Source organism: Coturnix japonica, chromosome 3 (genome assembly GCF_054131305.1).
Source record: "Coturnix japonica strain WE chromosome 3, WE-NBRP24, whole genome shotgun sequence".
Lineage (NCBI taxonomy): Eukaryota > Metazoa > Chordata > Aves > Galliformes > Phasianidae > Coturnix > Coturnix japonica.
The window spans coordinates 69853917-69868153 of NC_140665.1; positions in this window are offsets into that span (position 1 = coordinate 69853917).

Consider the following 14237-nt stretch of genomic DNA (forward strand, 5'->3'; position numbering starts at 1 on the left):
GAATAACTTTGCATAGGCTGATGCGATCCCTAAAAAATAAAACTCATTCTAATATAAATATTCAACAGAAATAAGCATCTGATTTGATTGCTTACAGATTGATCTCATCCAGATGTTTGCTAATGTTTTCTTACCATGGTGCACAGCTATTTAGACTTAAGTTGTGGCTAGCGTGCACTGGATAAGGGGTGTGTATGCATGGAGAAGGGAGAGTATCTTCATCATTGGAGATAATTGCATCATTTCTATTAAAAAGCAGTTGGACATTTTAACTGAGTGAACTGAAGAGAGGAAAATATGAGCTGTCAGGTTCAACTTACTATTCAGCCAGCAGCTAAGTCCAAGTTCAGTCTGAGTATGTGAGCCATTCTGGATCCTACAGCAGCACAGACTTTGTTTCACAATACAGCAGCCAGGCTCTATTATAGGCCAGACTGTTGCATGAAGATAATGGTAGTGCTTTACACCGTGGGAACTCCAGTACTCCTGAACTCATTTTGGAACATTTTGTTCATTTCTGAACTGCCATGACTTTCTTCCATAGATGTCTTCTATCTCAGTATCTCCATACTTTGTTATTCTGTAAAACTTGGATGTTTCTTTGGATTTACAATTTCAAAGACTTTTACATAAGTCTGTCAAATAAACCAAGTGATAATTCTACTTCTAGCAAAACAGACTGAGATTTATAAGCTTCTCCTGACTGAAAATCACAAAATACCTATATGCCCCTGGTAAGGCAAAACGATGTGATCATAATGGCATGATATTTTTTATTGCCCAAGTACTAAATGATGTGAAAAGTGACACAAACAATTACAAATGATAGTAGAATCGATTTTGATGATAGAACTTAATTAAAAAGTATAATTGTATATTTTCTAATGGAATGCTCAAATTCCATTGCGTTCATGAAGTCATGGTATGACTAACATTTTTACTGGTTACTAAACTATTTCAAAACAATATCCCCCCTGCACACTCTATTTACACTGTACCACTGTACATCTTCTCTAATTTTACTTTGTTTGGGTTTGGAAAGCAGAAATAAAATGATATTTTCCAAAAAATATATATTTTTAAAAATTATATATATATGTATATTATTATTTTTTTCCATTTATGTGACTTCATGAACTAATGAAACCTCAGCGCTAAAGCAGTCTAATCTGTTAGTTGCCACTACTCACGGTTGTGTTCAGCAATAACGAGAGTATAAAATTGTGTTGAATATCTCCTGCTGTTGTTTCCATACAGGAGCTTTAGCTTTGCTGCTGCAGCAAGGATGTTTCTTGTTACCAGGCAAAATGAATTTAGCAGTTTGACTTTTTTTGAGGAAATACATTCTGACAAATATCTGGAAATATTCTAGGGAAAGAATGCCTCATGTCAAATACATTGATCTGCTGCACTGACACACACAGTGCTGTCAAATTCAAGACAGAATTCCTCCTTACCAAATTACACAAACTATCAGTGTACTAATGTCAAAATATTTTGCAGTGGAAATCCAAAATTTAAACTAAAGTGCAAATATTTTTGGCAATCCAATTGTATAGAATGGGGAAATATTCCCCACTGTTTACATGACATTTTCTAGTTCACATTATCCAGTAGTTTATTGGCTATGCATTACTCATGCATGTCATGACTGACAGAAAACGCAATGCAACAATAAATATGTACATGTTCAAATGCACATATCAAGTTTTCCTTAAGACAGAACATGGTCACACAGAATCACAGAATCACAGAATTACCCGGGTTGGAAGGGACCTCAAGGATCATGTAGTTCCAACCCCCCTGCCTAGCAGGGCCACCAAACATACACATTTACTAGATCAGGTTGCCCAGGGCCCTGTCCAACCTGGTCTTGAACACCTCCAAGGATGGGGCATCCACAACCTCACTGGGCAGCCTGTTCCAGGACCTAACCACCCTTCTAGTAAAGAACTTTCCCCTAACATCCAACCTAAATCTTCCCTCCTTCAACTTAAAACCATTTCCCCTAGTCCTGCTATTATCAGCCCTTTCGAAGAGTTTACTCCCCTCCTGGGAGTAAGTTCCCTTCAGGTATTGAAAGGCTGCAATGAGGTCACCTCGCAACCTTCTCTTCTCCAGGCTGAACAAACCCAACTCCCTCAGCCTGTCCTCATAGGGGAGGTGCTCCAGCCCCCTGATCATCTTTGTGGCCCTCCTCTGGACCCTTTCCAAAATCTCCATATCTTTTTTGTACTGAGGGCTCCACACCTGGACACAGTACTCCAGATGGGGCCTCACAAGAGCAGAGTAGAGAGGGACAATCACCTCCCTATCCCTGCTGACCACCCCTCTCCTGATGGAGCCCAGGATCCCGTTTGCTTTCCGGGCTGCCAGAGCGCACTGCTGGTTCATGTTAAGTTTCTCATCTATCAGGACCCCTAGGTCTTTTTCAGCCGAGCTGCTCTCAAGGACAACTCCTCCCAGCCTGTACAGGTGCCTGGGGTTCTTCCGGCCCAAGTGCAAAACCTTGCACTTTGCCGTGTTGAACCTCATTAGGTTCACCCGAGCCCAGCTTTCCAGCCTGTCAAGGTCCCTCTGAATGGCATCCGTTCCCTCCACCGTATCGACTGCACCACTCAGCTTGGTGTCATCAGCAAACTTGCTGAGGGTGCACTCCATTCCCTCATCGATGTCATTAATAAAGATGTTAAAGAGCACCGGTCCCAAGACAGACCCTTGAGGGACGCCGCTCGTTACCGGCCTCCACCTGGACATAGAGCCATTGACCACCACCCTCTGTCTGCGGCCTTTCAACCAATTGCTTATCCATCTAGTTTTCCACCCATCAAATCCACCTCCCTCCAATTTGGAGATGAGGATGTGATGGGGGACCATGTCAAAGGCCTTGCTCAGGTCCAGGTAAATTGGTCTTGAATTACATAGACAATATTTGAGATCTCTTCCAACACAAGCTATTCTATGATTCTATGATGTTTTTCTAGCTATGCTTTTGTTTATATGAATTTTTGAAGATTCAGGAAAAGGCTGTACTAACTGTAACCTAGTACAAAGGCTTAAAATTATTATTAGCATTTTTCTGTGTGTAAGGTATAGCATATTAGTCAACTGATGAACAAGATGCAATAATTACTTTTCAAATATATTACATAAGAGGACCTGTAGGGTCATCACATTTTATACTGTTACCAACCAGTAAATCCCCTTCTGTATCTGTCTTCAAATAAAACATTAAAAAATGTTAAATTGTGACTAAGTATATATAATTGGGGAAAAGATAACTAAAGACAATATTTGTCTTGTTAAAACAGTAAGATTCACAGCAGCACAGAATTGTAGGGGTTGGAAGGGACCTTTAGAGACCATTGAGGTCAACCCTGCAAAGCACACTCCTTACAGCAGGCTGCACAGGTGGGGTCTTGGTAGTCCAGGAGGGTTTTGAACGTCTCTGCAGAAGGAGACTCCACAACCTCTCTGGGCAGCTTTTTCCAGTGCTTTGTCACCCTTACTGTGAAGAAGTTCTTATGCACACTTAAGTGGAACTTCCTAACCTTCAATTTGTGGCCATTTCCCCTTGTTCTATTGCCACGCAGCACTAACAGTAATCTTGAAAGTGTACACTTATCTAAATCTTCTTGTCCTATAAATATGAGACCATGTAAAAAGTCACTCCTTGGTGTTTATAATCTCTCTTCAAGTACTGGAAGGCCACAATGGTCTCACTACACCAATGGTTTCACATCTCTTTTGACGCAGTCCATGTTACTGCTGGCCTTCCAGGATGCAAGCACACACTGCTCCTGAGGGACACTACCTATCACTGGTCTCCATCCAGGCCCCAACCCTCCAGCTGCTGCCATCCAATCATTCTTTTTCCATCAAGCAGTCCACTCTTCAGACCTGTGCTTCTCCAATTTAGAGATAAGGAGGTGGTGTGGGACCATGTCAAAGGCCTTTGGAGACAAGTCCAGATGAACAGCATTAGTTGCTCTTCATTTGTCCACTGATGCTGTCACTCCATTGTAGAATTCATTTCTCATTCTTCACACACTTCTAATCTCTCTGTTTGATCATCATGTCCTCATTCAGCATACAATATTTTCAGTTTATTTCCTACTTTCTGAAACTGAGAGGTAACTGTTTTTAGCAAACCAGATCATGCACTGAGGGGCTCTGCAGAGAAACCAAAGAGAAGAATATCTGCTTTGTAGGATGGATGCAGAGTTCTTTAGAGATAATGACCTCTATTCATGGAATGAGTACACTATGTGCTGATCCACTGAGTTCACTACAGCCATGTATCAAACTTTGATTTGATAATCATCAAAGTAAAATTAATTTCCTGCTAGTGTAATTCATTTTTTTCCAAAACAAGCATAGTAAATCCTTCCTTGGAAAACCACACTTTTTTTTTTTTTTTTTTTGTCTTCCATTGTACATCTTGATAAAGTTCTTGGCATAACAATGTTTTAAAAGATTTTTTTTTTTAATCCAACACTTTTTTTTTTTTTTTGGTCTGTAGGTTTAAAATCATTTTTCACTTTTAAATAGTGGATATAGTATCCTGGGTTTATTCTTCTTGTCTTTATTCTCCTGCAATTATTTCCCAAGAACTAGATTATCTGGAAACTGAGCTTCCATTTCATATTGAACTGAAGTGCTTAGAAAATATTTCTTTACTCCTGATATGTTAAGGAACTTGCTTTAATGAGAGATTAAGCCTAATGACATTTTACACAGTACAATAGCTCTGTTACTTTCAACATGACTGTTTACACTGCTAGTATCTAAAACAAACATTTCCTGACCCATTTTTGGCTCCTTTTCAGCATTGTGTTATATGTAATACAGTGCTTACAGGCCAAGTCAGTTTGGCAAAGTCTCATTTCCTCTGAACGTGTTGGTTGTCAGGGAGTTACTTTTCAGATCTGTAGTTTTGTAAAAACCACTCTGAAAGGATAGATATGGCAGTGTGGACATACTAATTCCTAAAACAATCTTGTTTAAACTGTACAGGTGCAATATCATAGTAACAGTAACTTACCAGCATGTGTCATACTGGATTTGGATATTACATAGCAAAATACTTGTTCTGCTCTATTTTATTGTTTAATGATGAAATCCAGAAGTAAGCAAGACCCATACACACCAGGAAGATTTATTTTCCTGCTGCTAAGCCTCTGGCATAGATAATGGCCTCACCACTAGTTTGCAACCCTAACCATCAAACAGGCTGATGACAGATGCAGATTTGTTGTATATATCAACCTGACAGGGCTAGAAGGGCACCTCCTGCGTTCTACTACTTTTAATATTTATAATTTTCCTAAGTAGGGTATAAATATATATTGCTAATAAACTACTTCCCCTAGACATCATTAAGAACTAATACTATTGAGAATAATGTCTACATCTGTGATATTTTATAATATTCCTCTGCATACTTCTTCCATCATCCTCATTTTTACTCTTTTGCCCATCTCTATTTGCAACTTTGCTAAGACTGAGATGTAAGCTAGCTTGAGTTGTAGGCCTATTCCTTGTGTTTCTGAATTATCTGAAACTTTAATAGTCTCTCATCCTTAAAAAAAATAACACCCACACCTGCCATTCACCTTGATCCTAAGCTTGGTTGTGTTGCTTAGAAAACACCATTTTTTTTATTCTTACTGCTGCTCCAGGGTTTCCAGAAGACTAAGGTATTTCTTACTTTTTCCATGCCTCAGGATTTTCCTTTACTCCTACTGTAAACATCAGTTATAAAATATTTCAGTACAATTAGCCTTGATTTGGGTCACATTCCAGCAAAACTTTCAGATTCCTTGTTTCACTTTATCTTCACACTAACATCAAGCTCAGCACTGGTGAGGCCACATGTGGAGTACAGTTTCTGTTCTAGGCCCCCCAGTACAGCAATGACATACTGAGAAGAGTCCAACTAAAGGACAGCAAGATGGCCAAGGGACTAGTTCATCTCCTTGATGAGGAGAGGTTGGGAGAACCGGGATGTTTCATCCTGGAAAAGGGAAAACTCGGTGGGAGGTTCCATTGGTGTCCATACATACTAGGAGGGAGGGTGCAAAGGAGACAGAGCCAGGCTCTTTTTAGTGGTGCCCACTGCCAGGGCAGGGTGCAATGGGTGCAGATGGAAACACAGGAGGCTGCCCAGGGAGGTGGTGGAGTCTCCTTCTCTGGAGATATTTAAGACCCGCCTGGACGCCTACCTGTGTGACGTGGTGTAGGGAGCCTGCTTTGGCAGGGGGGTTGGACTCGATGATCTTTAGAGGTCCCTTCCAATCCCTACAATTTTGTGATTCTGTGATTTAGTGCCAGCTGGCCCAGGTAACTCAGAAAGGCTGTGGAGTCTCCTCCGTGGAGATCTCCTTGGACCTGCACATCCTGCTCTGGTGTCCCTGCTTGAGCTGGGGTTGCGCTAGATGGACCCAGAGGTCCCTTCAAATCTCAGCCATTCTTTGATTCTGAAAAGCTTCACTTCACATGATATCATGCACTTATGGTGATAGGCTACTCAGCTTAAAGAGTTAATACTACTTATAGTAGAGGAAAAAAATGTTTCAGCTGAGGTTATATTTTAAATTTATCAATGCAAATGATTATATATGTGACAAATGCTTTGTTTTGTTTTCCAAAATGTTTTGAAAAGCCTTAAGAAGAACATTTCATCTCTGTGGGAACTCAAAAACATCAGAGTTACCCAAATAGCTAACAAAAATATTAACATTAAAATTTAGTGCACATCTAAGTAAAAGCAAATTGAAAATTGTGATATGGAGAGTTATATATATGGTTGGTTGCTTTTATTTTTCTACAGGATTCTACACTCAGATAAAAGTGAATTTCTATATTGTATTTCAACTGTCTTGTATCTGAGAGACACTGAATCTTTTTTTGGAAGGGAGGGCTAGGGGCAGGACAGACAGGGTAGACAGAGAAAAAATTTGTGCATCCTATTAGAGGGCTTTACAGAGAAAAATATACATTTTAAATTAATTATACATAAGTATTATCTAGTGTCAAAGTTATATATGTTTACACTACATCTTTTACAGCAATTCTTCATATCGATGCTGGAAGTGTAATTTGCATCCTAACAAGAGCATTAATCTTCCTTTGAACTTGAGGAAATGTGCCCCTTTGGGTATGATATATTCCTACATACGGAGCAGTTTATCCTTTTGCATTTACCATGTTAATTTGAAAAATAAAAATAGTACTTAATTTAAATTTCTCATTTCATAAGCAAAGCAATAGATAATGTAAAATTAAATACTTTCTAGCAAGCAAGTAAATTGTACTTACAGAAGACTTTAGATACTGTTTCAAGTATTTCAGTAAGGTGGTTAGAAACTTAGAAATAGTATGTGAATTACATTCATTATAATAAGAGGAAAATAAGAGAGTTAAATGATCTGTTATAAAAACTTATATAAATTTACTTTTTTTTCTTTTTGGCTTAAGCCTACAGTCTGTGGTAACTACAATGTCTTTACTGAGCTTTGCACTGTATTTTATTTTTCAACAGTTTTCTCCCTTAACACTTTACTTCTCTTTCTATTTTATTCTATTATTAGGTAACACAGAGTATTTCATAAAAAATCCTGTTCTTATGGCAGTTGAAAAGCTTTAGAACTTCAGGCAATTTAGATGAATTTGGATAAGAATTTAAATCATGAATTAGACCTTCAGCATATTTGTCTTAAACAATCTGAAGGTTCAGTTCTCCCCTTATTTATTAATTTTGTCTGTAGACAAAGTATCTTCATTATATTTTTTAATGACTTAAGATCAAGTGTACAACTTTCTCTGGAAATATTCAAAAGATACCTTCTACAGTTTATGGCATTAAAAAAACAAAAAACAAAAAACAAAACAAAACAAAACAAAACAAAAACTCGAGTGCAATAGGTGGAGAACATGCTAGACTCATTAGACCAGACAATTTGAAACTTCAGAAATGTACACTTTTGTAAGGGATACACAGAAGTAAATTACAGAACGTTTGTTATCTGCCAACTGCATGTACTTATCACACTACACATGCATAATAGCTGATTTCACGGGAGACACAGAAGGACGTATGTATGCATCAAGAATTAAGCCATCAGACAGGAGACAGTAATGCATTCACACAAATAATAATTTTCTGATAACTGCTTTATAAAACTATCATCAATTGTTTTAAATCTTTCACAATGAACATCTACAGCTCAGTACGTTAAAGAACACAGATTAAATTGTCTGGGCTGATGAAGTACAGAGGGACAAATAATTACAGGAATAGTATTTAAAAACACATGTGCTAGATGGAATAATGACAAATAATACATTATTCATAAAAGTTGCAGGGTTCATAGAGGATACAGGCCTGGGGTGCTGCCTAAAGGAGCTGTCATAGTGCCTGATCCACCCTTTTTTCAGTCTCAGGAAACTTCATACGTCTCAGATGATACAGAATTCTGCTGAATTTTAATTTCAAACCACAAGGCCTGTATTACTTCTTCAACTGTCTGTGAAACATCATTTAAGGCTGTGTCTTTCTGCAGGGAGTTGTAGTATCAGCTGTCGCTCATGATGATATTGTCATTCCACCTTTGCGCATGTGAGGCGTGATCAGCAGTGCTTAGTAACCTGTATGCTCTGGTTTGGCACCATCCTCCTTTGTACTTCACCATTTCCTTTTATTGCTGACTGAAAAAGCAGATGAATTATCATTGTGCTTAGGGTATACGCTTTCCTATCATCATGGAATGTAGGCAGTGACTGTATCTCCTTTCTCAGTAAAGAATCTGCAGTGTCTGTTAGGGAGATCAGTGAAAATAATCATAGTTAGTGTCTGGTTGATTGGCAGGTTAATTTCTTCCCAGAATAATATGCAAAGGCAATAGTCAATCAGTGCTAGCCACATGTCTCACAAAATTATGTTACAGTTAAGCTTGCACTAACTTAACTTAAAAAGTTGTGCTGTACATAATACAGTTAAATTAAATCATGATCAGTTAGATGCTTTCATCGAAATCTTAAACTTGTTCCTTTAATATATATGTATATAATTTTAAATTACTAAATAAGCCCACTGGGAAAAAAAAATAAAATAACAAAATGTCTTCTGACAACATTTTAAAAAAATTTACTTGTAATGTAAAGATATCCTATATTGCCACACTACCCTAATTGTGAGAAAGTATTTTATTTATATCCAATCTTAAAAAGATGTATCCTTCCCTCTTATATACCCCTTTATATACTGAAAGGCATCATTCAGGTCTCCCCAAAGCCTTCAGCCTTCTCCGGGCTGAACAGCACCATCGCTTGTACCATTTCTGTGGCCCTCCTCGGGATGCACTCCAACAGGTCCATGTCTCTCTTGTACTGAGTACTCCACATCTAGACAAAGTACTCCAGGTAAGGTCTCACCAACATAGAGGGGCAGGATCACCTCCCTTGACTGCTGGCTATGCTTCTTTTCATGCATACCAGGATACAGCTGGCTTTCTGGGAGCAAGGGCACATTGCTGGCTCTTATCCAGCTTTCTATCCACCAGTATCCCCATGTCATTTTCAGCAGGGCTGTGCTCTGTTCTTACATCCCCAGTCTTGTACTAACAGCAGAGGTTGCCATGACCCAGGTGCAAGACTTGGCTTTGTTGAGTCTCTCGAGTTTCACCAGGGCCCACTGCTAAAGCCTGTCTAGGTCCTTCTGGAAGGCATCCCATCTCTCAAGCATGTTGACCACACCACACAGCTTGGTGTCGTCCATAAACTTGCTGAGAAACCACTTGATCACACTGTCAGTGTCACTGATAAAGAGATTAAAGAACACAGGCCCAGAGTTCCTGAGGCATACCACTCAACACTGATCTCCATCTGGTCATTGAGCCATTGACCACCACTCTCTGGGTACAGTCTCATAATCAGATCCTGAGCCAGTATGATTTCGAAGTATTGTTTATTGTGACTTGTGGGTTAATTTATATACAGGAAATTAAGAGGCTTTGTCTGCTGCATTTTCCAACTAGATGTTTGAAAGACCCTGACTACCTCAGATGTGTCAGAGGGGGACATTTTCTGCTAGGGAATCACTGTAGCTGTTTCTGGTAGGAAGTGGGCATAAGTCATGATCACATGTGTAATCTGAACATGAGAACTTAGATGTTTAAATGAAACTTGTCTGGTGGAAATATTCTAACATCATTCTAGCCAGTAGAGATACATCTGTTGTTACCAATACAGAATACTCCTATAAAATTTCATTGTAAAACACACATGGTGCTAATATTTTGGAAACAATTTTTCCAAAGCTTCAAAGTTGGTTTTTTTTCCTGTACATTCAGAGACATCTATTCATGAAGCAGAAATGAAAACTATGGAAATAATCCAATGGTCTGTACAATGAAGATGAGTTGCAAAGAGCTACAATAAAAAGTAAAATATATAGGTCACTCTGAAAGTAATTCTTCCTACTTATTTCCATACAAACTTCAACCGATACAAAGAGCATAATAGCACTGTCTGATTCTCAGACACACACACACACACACACACAAAAGTAAAATAAATTCAACATTAGCTACACGTTTTCACTGATGATGAACAAGAGCCTGCATGCATCGCCTGTGAAAATCTGCACCAGCAGAAGTGACCCACTGTCACACTGGCCACTGCTGAAACACACTGCCCAACACCCCACTGAGCTCACGCTGACTTTTTTTTCTCCAAAAATGTTCAGCAAGCATCAATGAATGTCAGTGGGTGCAATGTTTTCTGCCTGGAAGAATTCAATGACACTCCTTTGTTTCATACACACTTCCATGTCAGATGTCACTGTCAGACTATCCCTCTGCTGCAGTCTGGCACGCAGTAGCAAAATGCAATAGAATATTGGTGAGGAGGTTCAACATCTACTGCCATACCATTACATCTGCCTCCAAAGTTGTGGGCTAACAGAGAAATATAGGAGGCATTAGTTTTGGAGCAGTCTTCATCATTCCAATTGCTCTGCTGCAGGCAAGATTGCCAGTCACTAGATCAGGCTGCCCAGTCTCCTATTCAACTTGACCTTGAAGGCTTCCAGGGATGCGACATCCTTGTCTGGGCAGCCTGTGCTAGAACCTCTCCATCCTCTGAGTGAAAAACTTCCTCCTACTATCTAAATCTCCTTCTCTGTAATGGAATATTGATGGAGAGGTTCATCCTCTACTGTCATATCACCGACATCTGCCTCTGATGTTGTGGTACAACATAATAATATAGGACAGTCATATTTTTGGAGCAGCCTTCATATATACATGTTGCAAAAAATATCCCCCAGTGGATTCAAATTATAGCTTTTGTTTTGCTGGTGTTTATTTTTTCAAAGTATTTTATAATGAAAGTTCTTGATTTGTTTTTAAAAAGTATTAGATACAGAATAATATGATACCAGTTTGCAAATAAGATCCAATTTTACAAATGTCACAGTTATGATGGGAAGTAAAATTCAGCCATCATTTCCTGATCTGTCCTTTCTCCTCAAAGTTTTCTTCTTCCTCCACTTATTTATTAAATATTATTAAAGACAAAGCAAAACACATTTTTATTTAGTAGTCCAGGCATTTAAATTCTCTCTGAAATTAATCTGATTGTGTATCCCACGATACACATTGAACTCTCTGAGGAGCTTGGGAAAGAACATTCTTTTGTTTTTATGTGGTGTTTTTAGTCTTCTTCCTGGAGCAAATCCTCTGTCCTTCCTTCCTTCCTTCCTTCCTTCCTTCCTTCCTTCCTTCCTTCCTTCCTTCCTTCCTTCCTTCCTTCCTTCCTTCCTTCCTTCCTTCCTTCCTTCCTTCTTTCTTCTTAACTTCTTTACTTTCCTTCTTCCTTCCTTCCTTCCTTCCTTCCTTCCTTCCTTCCTTCCTTCCTTCCTTCCTTCCTTCCTTCCTTCCTTCCTTCCTTCCTTCCTTCCTTCCTTCCTTCCTTCCTTCCTTCCTTCCTTCCTTCCTTCCTTCCTTCCTTCCTTCCTTCCTTCCTTCCTTCCTTCCTTCCTTCCTTCCTTCCTTCCTTCCTTCCTTCCTTCCTTCCTTCCTTCCTTCCTTCCTTCCTTCCTTCCTTCCTTCCTTCTTTCTTCTTAACTTCTTTACTTTCCTTCTTCCTTCCTTCCTTCCTTCCTTCCTTCCTTCCTTCCTTCCTTCCTTCCTTCCTTCCTTCCTTCCTTCCTTCCTTCCTTCCTTCCTTCCTTCCTTCCTTCCTTCCTTCCTTCCTTCCTTCCTTCCTTCCTTCCTTCCTTCCTTCCTTCCTTCCTTCCTTCCTTCCTTCCTTCCTTCCTTCCTTCCTTCCTTCCTTCCTTCCTTCCTTCCTTCCTTCCTTCCTTCCTTTTCTTCTTAACTTCTTTACTTTCCTTCTTGCTTCTTTAATTCCTTACTTCCTTATTTCCTTACTTCCTTACTTGTCTCTTTCTTTCTCTCTGTCTTTCTCTCTGTCTTTCTCTCTCTCTTTCGTTCCTTAAAAAGGTGTTTGGAGTCCTTGAATTTATCCCTGGGCCCAACAGCCATCCTAATTCTCAGTTCTAATCCCTGAACACCCTTAATCAAGACTTCAGTAATTTTAATTATTATTCAACATCTTATTTAGGATTAAAATTTTCAATGATTGTACAATGAATACAGATCATGAAATACTCATTGTATAACAAAAATTAAAAGAATAATCCTTCCAATAAAGTTTTGAGCTTACTCAGGGTTTAAGAGAACTAAGTGACTGGAAAGGAAATCTGTTGCTTGGTAAAATGTCCTCAAAGTTAAAACAAATGTTAAGTATTCTCAGGAAAAAGGGAATTACCATAATGTACCAAATGTGAAATCTGTCAGATTTGATAGCCTGTCTCTTATCATGGCCAGTTCAAAGAGTTTCAGAAAAAAAAAAAAAAAAAAGGTCTAAGAACTTCACAGCAGGAGATTGTAGGAAAATCTACAGTTACATTTAGATGTCATACTGATCTTTGATATCAGAGAAAACTTAAACCCTGAAGTCTGAAGATGAAGATCTCTTCAATAAAATTGGTATTAATTATAAAAATCCTTATACTCTTGATATCAATCTGTAAGTCGAGCCTTTTTAGTTAAGTTTATGAACTCAAAAATGAGTTTCCAGAGGACTAAGAGATTTACAGAAAGAGCAGCATAACTGTGTATGAATTAAATATTTAAGCAGATGCATATTCTTCCATATAATACCTGAATTGAGGAATAAAGGTATAAAAATGCACGAGGTGTACAATAATGCATTGTAAATTTGAATCTTCTTCTCCTCTATCACTGAAAATGTGCTTTTATGAGGCTTATTAGATATATTATCATTAGATTTACATAAAATAAATCTGACTGATTCAGTAAAAATTGCATTTAAAATGTGTATTTCAACCCTACAGAAGTACAGAATTAGTTGGACTCAAAGTTATATGCAAGGATGAGATAGTTAGAGGTGGCATTATTCTCTTTGTGCTGCTCTCCAGCAACCACTTTCCCTAGCTGAGCATATAATGTTCACAGTCCGGTACAGGCTCCCACGGGCCCAGTGTAGCATACACTGCCCTTGAATGGGTTTTTCAGGAATAAAAATGTTTTTGGCCTAGATGAAATATTTGAGAGTACAACATTTCAAAGGCTTTCAACTGCAATAGACTCTATTTTTTCTTCTAGCCCTTCTTTTCCTACTCTGAGCAGCAGTGTGTATTTGGACTTGCAGTATTATTCTACCCTTCTTTTGCCTCTCCACATCTCTTTGAATAGAAAGCATTGTTTGAGTTCCCATTCAATACTCCTTTTCAGTGTTTTCCCCATTTTGAGTTCATTGTACATATTAAACTGCATATGTGCAAACCCCCACAAAGTAACTTCAGAGGGAAGTATTCATATTTTGCAAAAGCAGTCCTCCCATGTGAACAGCTGAGACCTTTAAGAAAGTTGATTAGGAAAAAATGGTCACAGATTTTTCAAACCACTATTGAAAAAAAGTTTTATCTTTCAAAGGAGGACTTGGAGGAGTAAAAGAAGGAAATTAAACTATGCAGAAGAGAATTTTGTATCAGGTGACTATTTATGCCACTTCAGCAAAGAGAGAGAAAAAAAAATAAAGAAGCAAAAAATTAAAACATGACTCAAGGTGATTCATTAAGTTCCGCTCTCATTAATGAAGATGTCATTAAAATACTAAAATACTGAGAAATTTTCCCTGAATGAGAC